Source organism: Lissotriton vulgaris, unplaced genomic scaffold, assembly GCF_964263255.1.
Source record: "Lissotriton vulgaris unplaced genomic scaffold, aLisVul1.2 SCAFFOLD_796, whole genome shotgun sequence".
NCBI lineage: Eukaryota > Metazoa > Chordata > Amphibia > Caudata > Salamandridae > Lissotriton > Lissotriton vulgaris.
This window is the reverse complement of record NW_028249986.1, coordinates 211,581-232,870: the sequence shown is the minus strand read 5'-3', so window position 1 is coordinate 232,870 and position 21,290 is coordinate 211,581.

Genomic DNA, 21,290 nt, shown 5'->3' with positions numbered 1-21,290 from the left:
GTAAGAGTTTCGGTGACATTCTAGCAATCCTAGCTGAAGGGTTGTTACCAGTTTGCCCATTCAACATGCTAACCAAAGGGATATAATTTGTACAGAGAACGAACTCTCGCCCTCAATCAAAGGAGGGAAATTTGCTTATGGCCCATACATAGGCCAATGGTTCTCTCCCAATCACGGAGTATAACTTCCATGGTTCCCTAAGAACTAATAGTACAAAACAAAGGGTAACCTGCTGTTTACCAACAACCTTGAATAGGTCTTTTTTCCAATCTTGTCTCACTTGCATCCAGAATTATGTAAGATATTTATGGCCTGCTTACAAGTTTGGTGGTGTGGGAGCAGGTTGTCACACCACCGCCCCATTCCCACACCTCCAAACAGGATGGCCAGCTGCCCACTAGATTATGAGTTTCTTCTTGGTCTGGCAATTGGCCCTTTGTCATTCAAAAAAGGCACCGCAATGGGAGCGCCAAAGCTAGTTTCTGCTTAAACTGAAATATACAATGTTGTGCATTTTGTTCCATGCAGGAACTGGGTGGCACATATACAGGGGGGCACAGCATGTGCTCCCTTGCATGTACCCCCTGCACAGAGGCACCAGGGGGCCCCTGAGTTACCTCACTGCCACCCTTTCTACTGCAGGCTCACTGCCATTAATAGGGTCACAGTGAGGAAACTCGTAATATGCTTGGCAAGGGCCGTAACTGCACCACCAAACCTATTGTAGCCTCACACCACCACCCCACTTCCAGGGATCACAGATCTGTGGCGGCAGTCCCAAAATGGTATAACAGAAATACTCCTAATGCGTGGTTGGGCCACTGGTGCGGCGTCCTCTGACTTCCACTGCACCTCCACCACGGGTCAGGCCCTTTGTCATCAGTGATGGTTTACAATGGAGGTGCCTCAGTAATACCACACATAACTCCATCAACGCTAGTCTGCTTTTCCTGTAACCTAGCAAACATGCAGTTTTTCTTAAGTATGTTTCTCAAAGCTACAGTGTTGTTACATAAACTTAACGTAGAACTTCCACAACCTGAGAAAGGATTTTACCAGTTTCTCGTGCTCAGGAGACTTGACTTCTGCAATAACTGCCACGAAACTAGGCATATCCATAATTCCATAACAAGAAAAACGATGATCTCAACATTTTGCTCACTCCTCCTAAAACACACACTTATCCCTAGTATAGTTTGCTTTAGTTTGTTTCATGATTTGAAAAACCTTTTACAATACTTCATCATGTGTGATTTTATCCTTACCATAAATTAATAGGTTGTCTGGAAATTGATCATACTATCCAAATCTTTAAAAAATGTTGTTCCCAACCTCAAAAAAACAAATGCTACCATAGTCAAACCTAAGGGCATTTAGCAAAACAGGAACAAGCCCTCAGGGTATAGTGCCAGCTGGAGCAACTACATTTGGTAGTAGATGGATTGAATATCTTGTTAAAAAAATATTTTGCATCAGAAATTATATTGAGCAACTCTTTCATTTGTGGCAAAGAAAAATTGCCATCCAAATGGCGGATTCACACATCTAAGATCAATGCATACCCTCAAACTGCTTTTTTTCTTTTTTGCTGCACTAAAGGAGAAGTCCAAAAGGAAGATGCAATGGATTCTGTAACTTCATGACCACACATGGACACTGAGAGAAACATTCCCCTACTGGTATTTCACTAGGATGCAATTGTCTGTCACTTTAAACCTATGCAAAAACCATTGGAATGTCTCTAACATACTAGCAAACAAGTTCATGGAATTTTCTCATGATATTTGTGTTAATATGCCGTTCATTTAGCAACTGATTAGAATTGTAACCTATGGCATCACATTTCTTTTCTAAAATGGATAAGAAAAGTTTATGAGCTCCTGGTCTCATTGTTAACTTGAGCGTCGCTTAAATACCCTTCCTGGCAACATAAACGTTCACTTCAGTTCTTCTTTTGAAAAAACAGATCTCAGCAACACACCCCAGCATATACAATCTTTGCCCCATATGCAATGGGATTGACATCACTTGGAATAATCCCACTCCTGCAGGCCATATATGAAAAAGGTGTTGTCTGAAAGAGTAGTAATTTTCAAACTAGAGTGTAAGAGTAAGTTCACCACTTCTCTATTAATGGTGGCACCATTGTAGGGTCACTGTAAACAATTTTACCATCATCATGTTCGGCCACATACAGCTTCCCAACCTCCTCATAGCCAGTCTGATAATCCATTTTTGAACACAGCTTTATGTGGTCCTCTGATGGATGTAACCAGGTTATTAGCTTGCTCCATTACATAGCCAAGGTCCTACTCCTTCACCACACCAACCGTGCTCTTCCTTGAGCTCCTTCACAAGTGCGCCAAGTGTCCTCTGTGCCCACAAATCTATCAGTTTGCTTTCACAGCTTGACATCTTTGGGAGTTTGCCCAGTGTGCAATTATCCTGCATTTATGACATGGCTCAGTTCCTTAACTGGGGCGACTTGACATTGCCAGGATTGATCACTTTACACTATTGGTAGAAAAGCAAGGTTGACAGGGGACTTCAATTTCTTAGCAGACAATTTAGATATTTCATCAATCTTAACCATGTCTATGGCTTCTGTATGTGATGGACTCTTTGAAATCAAGAGCATCTTGTGCCCTCTTTTGCCATAGCAAGTTGTGACAAGATGATCACAAATTAACCTCTCTTTGAAGTTATCAAACTCACAAGATGCAGCCGAGAAAGACATGGCTGCAACATACACATCACTTTTGTTTGGCTACTGATACCTTAAGAAAAACTTGTGTCTGTGCAGAACCAAACTTGGATGACTATCAAATTGAATTTTATGTTGTCCGATATTCCTCAAGGTCATTATCTGTTCCACCCTCTTCTATAAGTGACAAAGGTGGTAAATGTTTCCTGCCCAAGTGTTTGTCTGCCAGCTATGCACCCTCCCGCCTGTGACCTATTAATTAGTAATTCCGGGCCTAGGTCACTGGACCTGCCTAACTATATACTTGTGTGTCAAAGTAAATTTGGTGTTCAGAACAGGTAATTCTATTAATAAGGACAATTGCTCATTTTTATTGATAAACGCACCAATATCCATATTGACATTTCCTCTCTCGTTGATTCTTTAACTTCACTATCTAACTTATATATTTGCACCATTATTTTATTCGGGTCCTACTGCTCCCTTTGCTCACTCTTGACTACGATAACCTTCCTAATTACTTGCATCCAACTAGACTTAGGCTACTGAACCTAGGTGTTGGCCTTATAATCAGAGTTCTTTCCCGCCCTCTCGTCAGACTGCCCTGTCCCTTGTGCATGGCCAGCAATCCCTGCCCTGGGGAGTCAGCCAACAGAGTGGGGCTTAGTTCTCTGTGGGTCTGTGGGTGCGTCAGGCAACCTGGCTGTTCTGTGTCCCCACAGACTCATCATTAATACCTGGACTCGGTGTTGATATCTGATTGACACAGCCTACATTAACCCTGAGTTCCTGGACATAAGTAAAGCGTTTGGACCCCTGAATACTGTCTGTGGTCTTTCCTGTTCTGGAAAATGGGATACGGTTTGTTTTTACTATCGGGGTGAACTACTGGGGTTAGGCCTGTGATAATATTATTATTCCCTGTCTTCGTCTATCGAGGGGGTCTACTTTGAAGTTGAATTTGGCTTTGTGATTGCTAGAAGGCACTGCCTCCCCACACTGTCACCCCTCCCTGTGGGTTGTTGCCCTAGTTCATGTTGCACTGGGTTTCCTGTTTGTGGCTGCTGCTGCCATGCGCTGCCCAATCACTTGATCCCTGTTGCGGTTGTGTGGTGAACAGTGGACCTCCCTATGATTGAGTGTATGGCACATTCTGGTTACCCTGCTCTTGGTACTGAGGAGGGATGTTCATGATGATTTGTGGCAGCTGGCCCTGGCTCACTGGCCACAGCTGTTTATGCTGCTCATGGTATTATCCTGCACCTCTCTACCTGGTGGCCCCACCTTTGGCAATAGTAGTACTCCCTAGGGTGTGGTTGCTGCCAACCTCCCTGGCATCTACTACCAAAGCCTGTTTGGAACCCGCTGGAGTTTTGCAGTGGAGCCCCATTGAGACTGATACCATCTGCTCACTTGCATCTATCGCTGCACCTAATCTTACCTGTTTCCTGATCTATAACAGGGGTCCCAACAAGCAACAGTGCCTCATGGTCTGGGATGGGATTCACTTCAGCCTAGCTGATCCCATTGGGTGTATGTTGCACAGTCTTGAATCTTTTTCCCTCCTGTTCTTCATGGGTTATGAAGGTTTTTTTTGCTTTGCTTAGCCTCGAGTAAGGGGGTGATGGGCATCGTGTACCCACTGCCAAATGTAAATGCAAAGGCCCAAGACATTTTCCATGCTCTTTTTTGTTAAGACTGTCTTAGTGAAGGCAATCTGATCGGCCGGTGATGCCTCAATTTGTGCACCTGTGCTGTGAGGGCATTTTAATGACAGGAGTCTTGTGGATGAAACCTCAGGAGTGAAGCAGGTAATAGTCCCATCGTCATACAACTGAATTGTCAGGTTTAACTTTCCCATTATATCTCATCACAATAGATTAATTGAGGGCAAGGGATAATATAACAGCTACCCCATCACGTGGCTACCTCCTGTGTCCAACTCCAGGGGTTTTGTGAATGGGATCTTCATAACTGTACTTGAAAACCCTTCAAGGAATTGTATTTTAAGTCTAGTATTGCATTATTCATATTTTGATTACTGTAAATGGTATCTTTATCGTTTTGATCTTGTTTTACACAGATAAATATTGGCTATTTTTCTAAAACTGGTGTGGTGTCCTTTTACAGTGTTTTCACTGTATTACTATATGTTATGTGGAAATGCTTTACACATTGCCTCTGAGATAAGCCTGATGGCTTGTGCCACGCTACCAAGGGGGTGAGCAGGGGTTATTTGAGAAGTGTAACCCCCATACCTTGACTAGAAGGAAAGGTCCCTACTTGGACAAGGCGCATACCTCTGCCAACTACAGGTCCCCATTCCTAACAGGGGTGTTGCTTATGAATACTTTTAATATTGGTTCTTCTGCACATTGGTATTTGGCTGACTGTACAGGGCTTGTGTAGTTCCATAAAATCTCTATTTCGAGCATCAGTTTATGCCTCTCTTCCTGCAGCATCTGGCCTTTTCCATTTGCTTAGAGCTACCTGCTGCTTTAATAAGTCTGGCTTCACTCTCAATTTCGCCCTCAGTACCCTCCTAGGCTCCCTAGGCAAACACTGTAGCCCCATCCTTGTCATAGGCTCCTAGCGGACTACGGCTCACTGAGTCGCTGTCAAGGACCTCCACAAATTTCCCTGACACACTTTTACGCTCGCCTGACTCAGTGGGAATGCGCATTTTACCCACCTTTTGAGGTGTGGTGTGTCGAGTGTGGTGGATGGGGAGTCAAGCTTTTGGGAACCTTGCCTAGAAACGTGGGCTGTGCTGGAGGTGTCTAGGCTCTCTTGCTTTTAGATTTGGCCTTTTGTCTTTCTGGCCTATGTATCTGTTTTGTATGCGTGTTTTACTGTGCTCAATTGCATTTGTATCAGATGTTCCCTGCTTAAGAAAGGGAAATGTGTGTACCTTTGTGTGTAAATGGCAAATCGTATTAAGTATCTTTATCTGTTTGGGGAATCAATGACAATTTGAGTAATTTGGATACTACAATTCAAATGACGTTATCCTAGTGTTGTTGGGTGAATCGTAGCATCAATTCATATGTGGAGCACTCTTACAAATTAAATACTATGAGCTCAGAAGTCCACCTTGCAGCACCATCTGGTTGCGCTGTGCCTTAGTGAATAAGGCTTCTGCTGGACCTTGGAGGAGATGGGGGCTATGCAGCCTAGGGGCTCGGAGCCCCAGTTGGGCCTCAGGCATGGGGCTGTGAGGGGGGCCTGGCCGGGTCTCTGACTTGGTGCCCACAGGCACATTAACATGCAGGCAAAGCAGGGGTGGCCTCCCCGGCCCAAGTGGACCCTACATGGACCTCAGCCATTGGGCAGGCCGGAGGACGGAGCGCATGGCAGAGCACCTTCCCTGGGGCCCAGTCAGGGCTCCTGGGCCTGGACGTCCTTGGAAGACCTCCCTGGGCCTGCTGGACCCCATCTGGGGCACTTTGCCATGTGGTGGGCCGGAGGATGGAGCCCAGGATGGGTGGTAGCCACCCGGGGCCCACTGGGGCCCCAGTCGGAGCTCCTGGACTGAACCAAGAAGGGGAATCCTCCCTGGGACCGCAAATCCTTGTCCTGGGTGCTCTGGCACACAGGGGGCCCGAGCACAAAGCCCAGGACGGGGGTGGTCGCTGGCTGAGAACTGCCAGAGCCCATGTGGGTCCAGGGTACCAGAGTACCCTGTTCCTAGCAATCTGGAGGAAGGCTACCCCACTTTCTTTGAATTTGTGTGCACCGAGTGAGAGAAGGGACTAGAGGAGTGAGCACACCCGGCTTACTTGGGCCCTGGCTGGACTGGAGGAAGCAAATTAGCCCCCATCAGGACTTTCGGGGCAGTTTGACTGTCTGGTAACACCATTGGAAAGCATTGCGAGTGACCAGAAGGCCAGGTATGAAGGACACCCATCTGGTTGTGCTGTGCCTTAAGGAACAGGGCTTCCACTTGTCCTTAGAAGGAACGTGGGCTCTGCATTCTGGGGGCTTGGAGTCCCACCTGTGCCTCTGGCATGGGGCTGCGAGAGTGGCCACAACAGGCCTCTGATTCGGGCCCGAAGGCCCCTTAACACACAGGCAAAGTGGGGGAGGCCTCCCTGGGCCCAGTGGGAACCCAACCCGGGATCTTGGCCATTTGGAGGATGTAGCCCAGGGTCCTGGTCAGGGCTCCTGGGCCTGGACGTACAGGGCAGACCTCCCCAGGCCTGTGGGACCCCATCCCAGGTGCTTTGTCATGCAGTAGGCCAGAGGGCGGAACCCAGGGTGAGGGGAGCCCCTACCCAAGGGCCTGCTGTGGCCCGGGTCAGAGCTTCTGAGCCCAGCCAAGCAGGGGAATCCTCTAGATCCTTTGCCTTTGGCAGTGTTCCAGGCTGGAGGGCAGAAAGCAGGGCAGGGCTGTCTGCTCTAGGGACCAGCAGAGCCCCGGGGCCCAGTTCAAGCTCATGGGCCCGGCCGTGCCTGTGAGGCTCCCTCGGCCCAAAGTAGCCAGTCCCGGGGTGTTGACCATGTGGTGGACATGAATACAGAGCCCAACTTGGGTTCTCCCACCCCGGGACACACCAGGGCCCGGTCAGAGATTCCAAACCAGGCCAAGCAGGGGAAGCCTCCCCTGCCCAATGGACCTCTGTCCCGGGTCTTTGACGGATGGAGCACGGGGCAAAAGGGCCCACCCTGGGGCTTGGCAGGCCCTTGAACCCAGCCATAGCTTCTGGACCTGGCCACGCAGGTGAAGGCTCCAGGAGACCAGAAAGACGATAAAAACACTTGTTCTACCATTTTTGTTACCTTATCTTTTGGACCCTAGCTCAGGCAGCACCGAGGGAAGCCTAGACAACCTAGGGCTATCCATGGTAGGCTGACTTGTGTGGCTCTCACCACATTTTATTAACCAGAATCCCTTGCGAACCTCAAACATAGGCTTTAAAAAACAATTTTCCTCACATTTCTGTGATGAAAAGGTCTGGAATCTGCAGGGAGCCACAAACTTCCTTCCACCCCGCATTCCTCCAGGTCCCCCGATCCAAATGGCATGGGAAGCTCTTCTGCTGCTCCAGAGGTTGAAAAAAAAATAATAAAATCCCACCGCTGTAAACCCCCGAGGGATTTCCTGGACGTTTGCAGAGGACATATTGGTGATGTCCTCCGCAAACGACCACCGTGGCGGAGTACGTAACCGTTACATACTTGGAACAGAAAGGGTTAACGCTGATACAGTAATTACTGTATGTTTTCCCCTGTTTAATGAATGTTGAATTGTTTAACACATCTGATAATTATCAGATGTGTTAAATAAAAGCAAACTCGTAATTCTGTCCTGCCTTTAAACAGGGGTTGACGCATGGGACGAAATTCAACGAGCCAATTATAATTAGGCCTTTAGTCTTTTAGTGTATAACTGTTTGGGAGCAGCAAAAGCTACCTTAGCTCTATATTCGAAAAGGAAAGTCCTCCAGCCCATCCACATTTGAGACTCTGGAATGCAGGGGCAATACAAAGACCATCAAGAACATTTGCTGACCAGTGTAAAGACCTTTGCATGTCAAATATGTTTATTTAAGAATAAAGAGAGGAACAATCATCACAATACAAAGCATAAGACAGTTGAGTAGTACTGGAAGGCCATGAGGCCTCATGCTTTTGAACTGGAGTGCACATTTGACAAGATCAGTGTAATTCGAAGCATTGCTCCATCTGTGACTTAAGTAAGCTTAGGGCCACTATTATCCTATCAGTCACATGGTACCTCAGTTCTCTCATGTTCCCTGTGCTCTTTAAATTTGTTTACTTATTGATAATTGCACCAGAATGATTTTCCTAAAACTGTGAGAAGTTGAAGAGATGTGCTCACTGCTGAATGTTCACAAATATGATTATACTTACTCCACACAGGTGAAAGCCTCGGAGACTTCTGTTTTGATCGACTTAAGGTTTCTTACCTTGTTTTTGTTTTAAAGATACAAAGGAGGGTGAGATTAGGGAAGATCCAGGGGTTGGCAATTAGAGATCATTTATATACAGCCTGCAATTGTTATTTACAGCTATAGTGCCAAGTCAAGCTACGTAATACCTAAAATAAATGCTTATAGGTGTACTCCACTTGTATGATGAAAAATGTAAATAGAACGGATATGTTTAAAAAATGCATTCAAATATGGCTGCCATGGATTCACAAGCACCTACTTTTTTTTTTTTAATAGACTTTATTGGTTTTATTCCTCTGCGCATCAGTGCATTACATAGTCATAGGGTAAAATTGTATAATTGACCATTAGTTTTCTCGCATTTCATTTTGTACCTTTGCTATACAATCGAGGCAATATTTTCTCAAGTAATAATACACTTGTAACAAAACGAACCCAGTTCCCTACTCCCTCCCACCGAGTCACCTATTATTGGCTCTTGCCGTGGGAAAATGCGTGAAAAGTGTGAATAATTCTCTAACCTTGTGTGTGCAGGGTGGAGTAGTTCCAGCGTAGTATGCTTGTCAAGGTTCCTGTGATGGCTAGCATTGCCACGCCTGCTAAGTATGGTTGGCGTGTCCATGTCGGGGGATTCCACCCTGCACAGTCTCTGCCTTGTCATCTTGGGGCTCTGGTTCTGGATACTCTAGGTCATGTACCAATGCCTCCCAGGCCCTCGGCATCTCTATATTTTGTAGTCCTCTTTTAGCCTCTTGCATCATCACTCGACTCTCGCATCCCTCCCACTTCAGGAGCTCCCCACGCCAGGTTGCTATTCTAGGGCCCCCTCTAGCCATCAAATTTCTCGTTATCTCCCTCTTAGCTAAGGTGTATGCCAGGTCTTGGAATCTGCTTGTAACCTTTACTCTAGATGAATGTGGAAACCAGCCCAATAGGCAGCATGCTGGAGTGCATGTTAGTTCTTTTTCTATGACCTCGCCCAATGTGTGTACCACCTGCGTCCAGAATTCTTCTAACAGGGCATTCCCAGAACATATGCATCATATGGGCCTGTGTCACATCACATCTTGGGCAGGCAGCATCTGCTACCTGGAAGTATCTACTCACTCGCTCCAGGGTCAGGTATGCCCTACGCAGGACTTAATTCACAAGCACCTACTTATAATGCTTTACTAGTTTTTGAAAACACTTCCCAAGATAATCGTCCTGGATATGAGCACACAGGCGGCAGCAATCTAAGACAAAAAAGCATTGACTCTCTTTTCCACAAGGCACTTAAGACTTGGCTCTTTATAGAGATGTCAGTTTGAGTTTTTAGGTCGAGGCTGCCGTCGCACTGCGAAGCAGTGGGGCGAAGCCGAAGATTTTATGACTTCAACAGTGTGGGGCTTTAACCCGCCTCTCGCTTCCATTGGCTAGCTTCGTAAATGGAGGCTAGCCATTGGAAGAGATGTGTGTCAATTACTCTTTTCCCCGGCTGGTTGCGATTCGTGGACGTTTCTTTGTCTTTTTTTAAGTCCCGCCTCTTCTCACACACACCAGGCAGCTCGGGATGTTTTCTCTTCCTGCACAATGATCACAGAAACCGACTTCACCTTGCTGTCCTTTGAGTGAATTTCCACGGGGTGCAGGTCGGGACCCCACCTAGGAAAAGCCCTTCTCTTACCCTGTAAGAGGACTGATACTCCTCAACATGTCAGATGTGAGATACAGAGCCGGGGTCGGAAGAGGAGGTGCCGGAGACGGCTCGGGTGTGCCCGAGACGGAGGAGACACCGAGCCACAAGGTGAGTGGAGCCCCTAACTCTCCTGAATGCTTTGCGTATGGCATCTGCAAGATTTGTATGTTAGCAAATCAGTGTTCGCTGAAGCAATATATCATGCAGCTTCCCCCGACATGTTCTGTCTGGTTGCTTCACCATACAATTAATAGTTTCTTGTTCATTTCGTAACTCTTTGCACAACGTTTTTGAGACTGTTCTTTTCACACAGACGTAAGACATTAAACTCTTCCCTGTAATCGAAAATGTGGCATGCGTGGTCCAGAGCGTGTCCTTCCTTAAGTTGGGCATCATTTCTGGTCGGGCTTTCCGTGATTTAAATGTCTCGTAAGTGTGGAGCCCTTTACTGACGGTACCTTTGCTATCATTTCAGCCCTGTGACCTGCAGAAAAGCTCATGTAAGGGCGGGGCATGGTGGCTCATCTTAGTGCGACACCCAAGAGCTAGAGGCTACTCATGTTATTTGCATTAACGATGTAGTCTTCAATATTAACATGATCCCGAGATAATTTTTTAGAGCACTTGAATGGGAGTGCGAGAGGCAACCATCCCGTAATACAATATGAGGAGTGTTCCAGCGTATTTGTGTTCCAGCGTATTTTCAAGATATCCGGTTGTCCATGACCTCCAAGTCATGCTAGTAGTTCACATATCACTGCACAATTCATGCATTGTCCTGCTTTCTCTAAGAAGGCATCATTCTGTCGCATGAAATGTGTAGGAACCCTGCCGAGATCTTTCACTAAAGGCACAAGTTAGAAAACTTCTGTACTGTGCCATTACACAGTAATTGCCCGTTCCAGTACTTAATTCCTGTTTATATTGAATAGTATCACTACTAATCTACTAAAAGTGCACAGTTCTCAGTGTGCTGGGTCAGTGTTCACTTGATACATCTGGTACGAGCGACAGTACTTAAATGGAATAGTACCATCAGGCAGCACATTTTTTTGTAAAAGGACCATGCTTGGGGCTTCTCAGAATGTGTAGTTTCCTTTACGTGGGTCAGAACTGAAACTTATTTATCAAAGTATGTATATTTTTAGTATCTTTCCCAAATTTTCTACCACCCCAATTCTGATTGTCAGATTCTCCGGGGACTGATCCATTTAATAGTTTACTAATCCCTAGAATTCACCGTCATATTCTGGGAAGCACTGAGAGATTTAATGGGATACAGGATATGGTTACCCTGACTACTACGTATCACTCAAAAGAAATCTAAAACGCTTGTTGCAGAAGGACCGCCATGTAGACTACAAATTTAAAAGGGGCGACCCAGATTAGGTTTCTGTGGACCCTCACACATTATTGGTGTCCTGCTTCATCATTGGGTCTAATCCTGGTCCCCACAGTGGGCTCAACCATTTTCCAGGGAGCACTTGTGATATTTTTATTGGACGTGGTCTACGAGTGAGAGATGATCATACCTGAAGGGCGCCCCAGTATCCCTTTAATATTGGGTGCGCTTGGAAGGGCTCAAGTCCTAAAAAAAGAAGTGGGGGGACTAACCTAGTTAGGCAGTATGCAAGTGACATCACAGCACACACTCCATCCCTCGCCCACACTCCATCCCTCGTTTTTCTTGCCTCTGTGTGGCTCTGTGTGTGTGTGTGGCTCTGTGTGTGTGTGACTGTCTGTGTCAGGGTGGCTCTGTCTGTGTGAGGGTGGCTCTGTCTGTGTGAGGGTGGCTCTGTGTGTGTGGGTGGCTCTGTGTGTGTGGGTGGCTCTATGTGTATGACTCTGTGGGTGGCTCTGTGTGGGTGGCTCTGTATGTGTGTGGCTTTGTGTGTGGCTCTGTGTGTGGGTGCATATGCAATAGGTCCCGCGTTTGCGAGAGATTAAGCTATTGGCATTGTAAATGACAATGCCATTTATTTATATGTTTTAAAAACAAAAACAAATAAAAATAATGTCATGAGCAATGCCAATAGCTCTCACTTTAACAATGCCGAGACCATTGCATTGTAAATGCTTGTTTCTTTTCTTTCTGTATGACAGTCCCTCCTGTAGCACCTTGATGCTTCTGGTCTTAGTTCGCGCTTTAGAAATATACTATTCATTCATTCATTTATTTGGTAAACCAGTCCATCAGTACCTCATCACACATAGAACCTGTTCTGAAATGTCTGCCCCACTTAATGAAAGAGCTTGTTTTATTTAAATGTTTTGTATTGAGAAGTCGAGCTGAAATGCTTCATAAGGATGGATGGTTCCAATTATTTCAGGAATGGAATGGTTATGGCAGTCGAGAACCTGGGACACACAATTGAGCCAATCACATGCTAACACCCAGTCTATGAAGCTAAGGTATTGGATTTCTGGACAGTAATTGGTGACGGGGAGATGTGAACAAAGGAGAAGAGGGGAGGGTCATAAGTCAGTGATACTAAATGCCCAGTTTGGTTACTGAACTGGGAGTGCCTGCTGGTGGTGGGTTTGAAAGAAGGGATTTCAACCTTTGGAGAACGGAGCTCTAAATTCCCTATGCCTGTGTTCGGCCACACAAAGAACAACTCCAAATTAATCCAAGATAACCTTGTTATTATCTCAATAGAATTGGGTTGCTTAGAGTTCCCTTATAGAATACCGAAGACATAATTTCTTTAATAAACAGAAAGTGGGGTCATGTTTTGCATTCCAGCCTGCCTAGCACCGGTGGGGGAGACAACTAGTGAGCATCTTTGCGAGAGAGGATCGGCTTCTAGGTCACAGGAGGTATCTTTCTGAAGGACTATTCCAGTGACTGAAACATTGTGAGGGTGTGAGGATGGATAGATCGAAGATATCAACATGTAACACTGGAGCAAAATGATTGGCAGGCCTCCAGTTCACATTCTGGCAGGTTCCATGTTTCCACAGATCCATTAGTTGTGTTCTATGCATGAGTAATAGGACCATCCGATGTTTCCAGCGGTTAAAAACCGCAGAAGTGCGTTGTAAAGTGCTGTTCATTAAAGCAAAACGTAGGTGCAGTGATATTGGAACAAGGGGGGCAGCTGGTGCTGCAGCCCCACTGGACATCATTGAAAGAGATAAGCAAGACAGTGGGCAATACGGACACCTGTGGAAGGAAATGTCAATTTTTTGTTTGTTATAGTGTACTCATTCATATTCCGGCAGGTTAAGGAGAGACATAATCAATGTTTTTTCATTTAACACGGAGGTACTTAGGTAGGTAGGTAGGTACATTTTATTTGTTGATTAATTAAAACCATTACAAAAAAGAAAAACAAATACAAGTCAAACACAGTTACTAATTGAACATATAAGGATACAGTGCATAAGTAGAAATTGTCACCATTGATTAACATTTTCCAGTCAGGGATTATCGTACTACTAATATTTTCATACATTTGGTGGTCTACCTTCTCAGAATTAAAATGCGATTTTCTCGCAAGGCAAAAGCTAAAGTGAAAAGTGCTAGCAGCAATATTCATTGTCAATTAACCATAAAAAGATATATATATACACACACAGAAGAACCTTATTAAAACAAATTATATAACAAACGTATTGCATAATCAGTGCTAAAGTGACTTGTGCCATCATCATCAAAGTGACCAGTGCTTTAAGAGCAATTGTGCTAGCAACAGATATTCGATGGCAATAAACAGCCTAGTTAAAGAACAATATCACTAAAAATTCAATATGTTTACAAAGTAAAAACTAAAGAGCAATGTGCTAGCAACAAATGTCCAATAACGTATGACAATTGCAAAAAGACACAATAAAACTGTTTACATACTGTCTTTAACTATTGTGTTGAAAGGTCCTACGATGGTTCATGCTAAATACAAAACAATAACCAAAGTGCAAGGTGCTAGCAGCAAATGATCAATTACATATCACGATGGCAATAAAGCCACAGTAAAACTATTTACATATTGTCTGTAACTATCATCTTAAAAGAAAAAAAAATGCTACGATCGCTCATGCCAACAACAAAGAATGTAATTATGTATTTGAAGTAAGCGACATAAAAGAGTACTGTTTCTCAATTGTCAAAACAGAAACTAAAGTGCAATGTGCTAGCTGCTTATTCAATTTTTTAAAACCATCTATAGTGGGTGCCAATCTTTCTGGGATAAAAAGCACCTACACCCTTCGTCAAAAATAATAAGCATAGTAAGCGGGACATTATTAAGAAAATACTCTAAAAGCAACATATATAAAGGTTTAAAAAGTGCCCTTAGAATAATCCGTCAACTCCCTAAATACAGCGACATCATCCTTTCCCGGCCGTATCAATATTAACATTTGCTTTGCGTGTCGACCTTACATAATTTCTTTTCCACTCTAAAAATGAATTGTACAAATTGATGTATAACGTGAATGTTGACACCACTTAAACAAAGTATTAGTGCCAATCTACAGGTTCTAACTCCCATTCCTTTAAATAGGTTTTAAAAATGTTTCCGCTCCTGCAACATTTTAGGGCACAATGTTACAATATGCAAAAGGGTTTCATCATGCAGGCCACATAGCCTACAATTATTTGTTGCCCATTTGGACTCCCATTTGGGTGTTCCTTCTTTGGTTGGATATATTCCAAACCTTAATAACATACATTTACTTTTAATTAAGGGTTTTTGATGAAAAAGTAAGTATGGTTGGGCCATTATTTTATCAAAAGTATTGGCAATAGTCCAGAAGTGAGTTTTCCTTCTCATCTCATCCTTATCCCAAACGTCTGATAACAAAGCCACAGTTGAATTAATTAATTTTTTATAAGTCATTTTACTCATTGTTTCATCTTCCAATTTTGGGCATTCAAAAGTTAGGCGACACTCTACTAAATATTCCTGCCAACTTCTAGAATAATCGCCTTTCGAAATCTCGCACCAGCACATATTGGCCAACGGAGGTACTTGTTTACAATTGTTTGTCTCAAATTCCTTTTCTAACTTGCTGAGTCCAGGACACAGTATAAAGATAAAACGATGTCAAAGGTTTTTTAACACACAAAGGCTTAAAGAAAAAAGTATTTGGCGGCTGATTTTCTAAAGTATACGTATTTTTCGCAATATATGCTAGCATAAAAGAAAAGAAATAAATTGCTTTTAAATGCTATGGTGCAGATGTTTTCAAACCTTTTTGTTCTGGACCGCTCTGAGCAAAATGTTTTGAAGTCCTCTCCCCCAAGTTTGAGGGATATTTACAAAAAAATGCCGGAGAGCGGTGTTACTTGAAAATTGTTAACACCACGCTCCAACATTTTTCAAATATAGGGATGTGCTGTATTTACAAAAACACAGCACACCTCTGCATTTCATCTAGCACTGGTGCTAAAAAAGCTGCCTAGTGCCAGTGCAGACAGCCTTGCGCCATGTTACGAGGGTGCCTGCACTGCAGGGGCGATTGTTTATGTGTAGGAAGGGACACATTCCTGTAAATAAACAATCTTTAAAGGAGATGTGCTGTTTCTATGTGTCACAAGTCAAAAAATAATTCCCTTTGGGCGAATTACCAAAGACTCACAGGTTCTTGCAGACAAACAAATAGACTCACCAATATCAAATAGTAACAAGGATGCAATAGAAACAATTAAAAAATCAATATAAGTGAAAACACTCTAATAAAAGTAAATCTTTAGAAAATTTATTAACATACATTATATTTTGTTAAAAAATGGGACACACATACAGGACGAAACAATATATAATAAATAAATTCAACATTCCAATAAAAAGGAGCTACGGGAAAAGGACTAAATTCAAACAAAACGGTTATTTTGAATTTCCCTTAATTTCTTTTTCCAGTTTCGCTCCTTGAGCATCGACGCGTTTCGGCGGTATAGTTAGTATATGACCGCCTTCATCAGGGCAATTGTAATAATGTTTCCCAATGGTTCTCAGACAATAAGCATCACTCAATATATGATAAGGGGTCTTCTCACTTGCAGGAGATATTCGTCCAGCGAACTATCTTCTCAACGTATAAAAACACAATCGTCTTCGCTAAAATGACTTCGGAGGACACAGCGAGATCATTTCATGGTTTCATGGTTTCATAAGTGACATAGCTTCGAAAGTAATAGCTGTAATAAAAGTTAGGAGTAGTATAAACCCAACACGCGGTAAAAGTGTGGTCATAGACATACACAGTCTGTAGATTCACAAATCAATTAAAAATGTTATGTGGTCCCAGGATACGGGAATCACCAGTCATACCAGGTTCTAATCTCCGTGCATTCCCTTTTGGTTGAGGGATAAAAGTGTCCCGCGTGTTAAAATAAGGTCCTCGTAGCGGCTTGCTATGACCTCGCTGTGTCCTCTGAAGTCATTTTAGCGAAGACGATTGTGTTTTTATACGTTGAGAAGATAGTTCGCTGGACGAAAATCTCCTGCAAGTGAGAAGGAGGCAGAACACCCCTTATCATATATTGAGTGATGCTTATTGTCTGAGAACCATTGGGAAACATTATTACAATTGCCCTGATGAAGGCGGTCATATACTAACTATACCGCCGAAATGCGTCGATGCTCAAGGAGCAAACTGGAAAAAGAAATTAAGGGAAATTCAAAATAACCGTTTTGTTTGAATTTAGTCCTTTTCATGTAGCTCTTTTTTATTGGAATGTTGAATTTGTTTATTATATATTGTTTCGTCCTGTATGTGTTTCCCATTTTTTAACAAAATATAATGTATGTTAATAAATTGTCTAAAGATTTACTTTTATTAGAGTGTTTTCACTTATATTGATTTTTTAATTGTTTCTATTGCTTCCTTGTTAGTATTTGATATTGGTGAGTCTATTTGTTTGTCTGCAAGAACCTGTGTGTGTTTGGTTATTCGCCCAAAGGGAATTATTTTTTGACTTATGTCAATTGTGGAACCCTATCCCTTTGGTCTTGGGGTCCCTCTCTCTTTTATTAGAGACTGTTTCTATGTGTGCAGCAGAATGCATTGGTGAGCGTAGGAGCAACATCATATGCAAACATTCGTCGACGACAAGGATGAGTAGACATTTTCTAACCATTGGACATTCCGCAAATGACTTGAAATGATTGGAACTTGAAACCCTGGACCACACTGATACACATGCAGATAGGACGTTGCAATAAAAGGAACATTGGGACTTAATGGCAATCTCCCATTGGCGCAAGTCATCCGATAAAGATAAAGCTATGCATCTATTACTCGATAACTCTATTAGTGTCATAACCTTGTGTCACGCCACAGAAAATACAATAGCTATCTTGCAACACACTGGTAAATGTATTAGCCACTCCCCCCCCCCCAAATTGCAATACTATTCGCTGTGATATATAAGCATTTCTAATTTTCCAGGAAAATAAAATCCCCTTTACTTTGGCAGCCTGGATCCAAGACAATGCCTCTTGACACCATGAGTGCAATAATTCCTATCTGTATACTAGAGACAAAAAGAATATACAACTACAGGATCTGTTATTGTTAATAGCACGATTTTGTGTCTCACAATTTTTATAATCGCATTATACCTGTGTCTTGTAGGTCCCTTTGAATACCTTTTTTCTTAAAGTGCCCTCGCGATCTTTACATTTACGTAACATTATGATCCGCAGGACTTTAGCGTGTAATTCCACACATGCTGCCCTTTGTTGATAATAACTAGGTAGCAATTCTCTTTGGCCATCGTCGGATTGCCTACTCTTTTTTCAGTATCTACACTTATGGACGCCAACGCCAGTAGCGATAAGCACCTGATGATCATTTCTCTCCTATACTGGAGGATAAAAGAGCAGCAAGTTTCCCATACACCAACATGCAGGACAGGAGGGACCAGTTGCAAACAGAGAACCAGTGCTTAAAGTAAACCCCCCTTGCAAACTAATTTCTTATTTAAAGACACTGTGTTTTTTTGCCGTATGCGATTGTTCCTTTTGACAATTCTTTTTTATTTAATCGTTTCTACCTAAGGAGTGCGGCCATTCCATCTCCCCCTGTAAACTATGGGGCGCATCCATTATTCATTCAAGGTATTTAGCGTTTAGCATGCTTGAGACCTGTGATAGATGCTTAGTTTACATTATGTTTTTATTTACCGCACACTTTTGAGAATCCATTAGGAAGTGCGATAATAGACCTGCCTTCCTCACATGAGGCTTCCTCTCCCAGATACAAAGTACATCCAGGACCATATCGAATAACGCTACTGGCACTTACAATCACAGCATCCCTCACATTACACTCTAGAAAGGACCTTGTGCTTTTAAAGCAATAGGCACACTTATCCTGGGCATGTCACAACACTTGTTTATTGCAGTTTTTTACTTGTGTAAGAACCAGTCTTTATGAACTTTCCCACATCCGACACAATAGAACAGCAGGATCTATATAATTAATCACATGCATATCTTTACAGTAATACACATGTCTCTTAGTATTCTAAGCATCCACAAATGGTTCTTTTTGAGTCCTCATTGTACACTTTGGCTTGTACATACAAACGGTGATGTTTACTTTATAGACTTTAAATTATATGTTTAGTAATTGGGTTCACTAAGCTTTAATTATGCACACAATTATGTCAATAAGAACAGTAATAAAGAATGAATGTATGCTTTACTGTTTGTTTCTGTTTCAGGGGAGAACATTGTATTCTCCAAACCTCCTTGAAGTGAATACACTTACAACATAATTGGCAAGGTGAAAGTATCCCAAATGGCTAACAACAGTGATCCAAAAATCCACGGTCCTGGCGAAACCCATCAACCCTTATGAGCACAAGTAGGCTGCAACATGATGGCCATCAGTTTATGTAGACATGAGGGATACCTGGGTCTTCTCTAAACACTTCTCACTCCTTTTTAACCTTACCCCGCCCCAAATTTCATAAATTCATCCACTTTTGGGGCAGGAGGTAATTTTAAACCACAGTATCTTCTGTCACAGATCCCACACTTTGAGACTCAGCCTCCCTGGTGGGTAGACCTGATGATGATGCTATAGGTGATTAGCTCATCAGTGGGGATACCATGCTGCTGACTGAAACTAGCTGTTTAGGGTTTTGACTTTTTTGAGAGAGAATGTTCCATTTGACACTGTGTTGTCCCACTCCTCCTGATGGTTGATTATATGCATATTACTGTATTATTGGGAACGAAATCTTGAAGACCTACACTCTTAGAAATAGAGTTTATTTTAGTTTTTCAATCTTTGAATTGCCACATTTTCTGTTTATGGCATATTTCCTTATGCTTTGTTATGCTATTATGATGTATACAGTGATGTTAATGTAGTGACTTACAACTGTGACATTTATTTGTGCCTCTGCTTGAGCGACGTGGACCATGTGAAACAGGCTGTTGAGCACACCTATGTACTATGCTTGCTAAATGTCCACTCCTGGTCCGAATTCTGATTGGCTGACCCACCGGGGCCAATTCACAAAGGCATTTACTAGTACATGAAGTAATAGTATAGAAGTACTATTTCATATACTCAGTGGCGGCTCCTTCACTATGGCAGAGGAGCATAGCCCCACTGCTTTCAAGCAGTGCGAGAAGCAGAAACATAAAATGATAATAACTTTCAGTTATTATCATTTTATGTTTCCTGCCTCTTTGCGGGATCTGCTCTGCTCACGAAGCAGGGCAGGGGAGGAGTGGTTTTCCCACTCAAAAGTACGTAATTACTTTTTGGTCGGCCTCTTGGGCCGCCCAAACCAGTAATGGACACGTCCCTTGTTCTCCATGCAGGCTGCATTACAGCCTGCATGAAGAACATGCCCAGGACCCCATTCCCTGGCTGAGCGTCCAACCAGGACGCTCAGACCAATCACAGCACTGATTGTTTAGGAGGGACTGCTTCTTGTTCCTCGAGTACCAGGAGAACAGGAGCAGCGACACAGAACCTGGGGGCAAGGTAAGTTATTTATTTTTTATTTCATTTTACTATATGCACTCCATCCACTGCCCCCCCGTGACCGAGCCCCATGCCCACCCTCGAGCATTGCCGGCTGCACCTGGATATACTCATAAATGAGTTTGTGAATCGTCCTCACACTGTCCAACTCCCTATTAGTAAATGTGCAAAGAGGGCACAGTTCTTTGCATTTGTACTAATTGTATATAAGTATTTTCTGAATACTTCTATATTAGATGCTTCAAGACCAATTCACAAGAGGGCTTTGGGAGGGGCGGCCGACCGGAGGAAGGCCTGTTCCTCCCAGGGTGTTTTGGGGTCCGGTGAGGGGGGGGGAGTAGCCAGCACCGTAAGGTGGCTGGTTGCTTCCTTTGGGCTGTTTGGGCTTTTGTGTGGGCTACTTTTAGGCTGCTTTTAATATAAGCGGCCATTTTAGGTCACTGGCCACCAGTTCGGTGGCAGTATTACAGCAGCCGGGCAGGGATCTTTCTGGGGCTTTGTTTTCTTTGGTATTACGGTGCTTGGATTGGCGGTGTGGTATCGCGGAGTATTGCCAGTGTTCCCCCGTCCTGCAGTGGCCGCTTGGGTGTTTTGGGCGACGTGGTATGACAATGCCTTGTGTTGGAGTATCGCGCTGCGGGTGGTTTGAGGCCTGGTGCGTGGTGCAGGTCTGTGAGGGCTGCCTGGGTCAGCGGTGTGGATCTGGGCAGGAGCGGTATCTGTGTAGCGATGCAGCAGGCCAATCAGAGTCACTTACAGGCGATGGCGAGGCTGGACGACCCTTGCGTTGTAGAGGCACTCCGCCACCTGGATGAAGCGGGGCGCATGAATATTGTGCGGCCCGGGGTGAAGGTAAGATCATCGCAGTGCGTGGCCAGCAATACCGCGGCGGCAGTGCTGGCTCCAGAACCGCCTCGGGCGAGGCAGCGTCTATAGCCGGGCGGAACAGGGGGAAGAGGCGGGCGGGGGGAGGCGGGGCGCGGCTGACAGGCCGACGCTGGAATTTACGATGGGGGCGGTAGGGAGGGTGGGGGAGTAG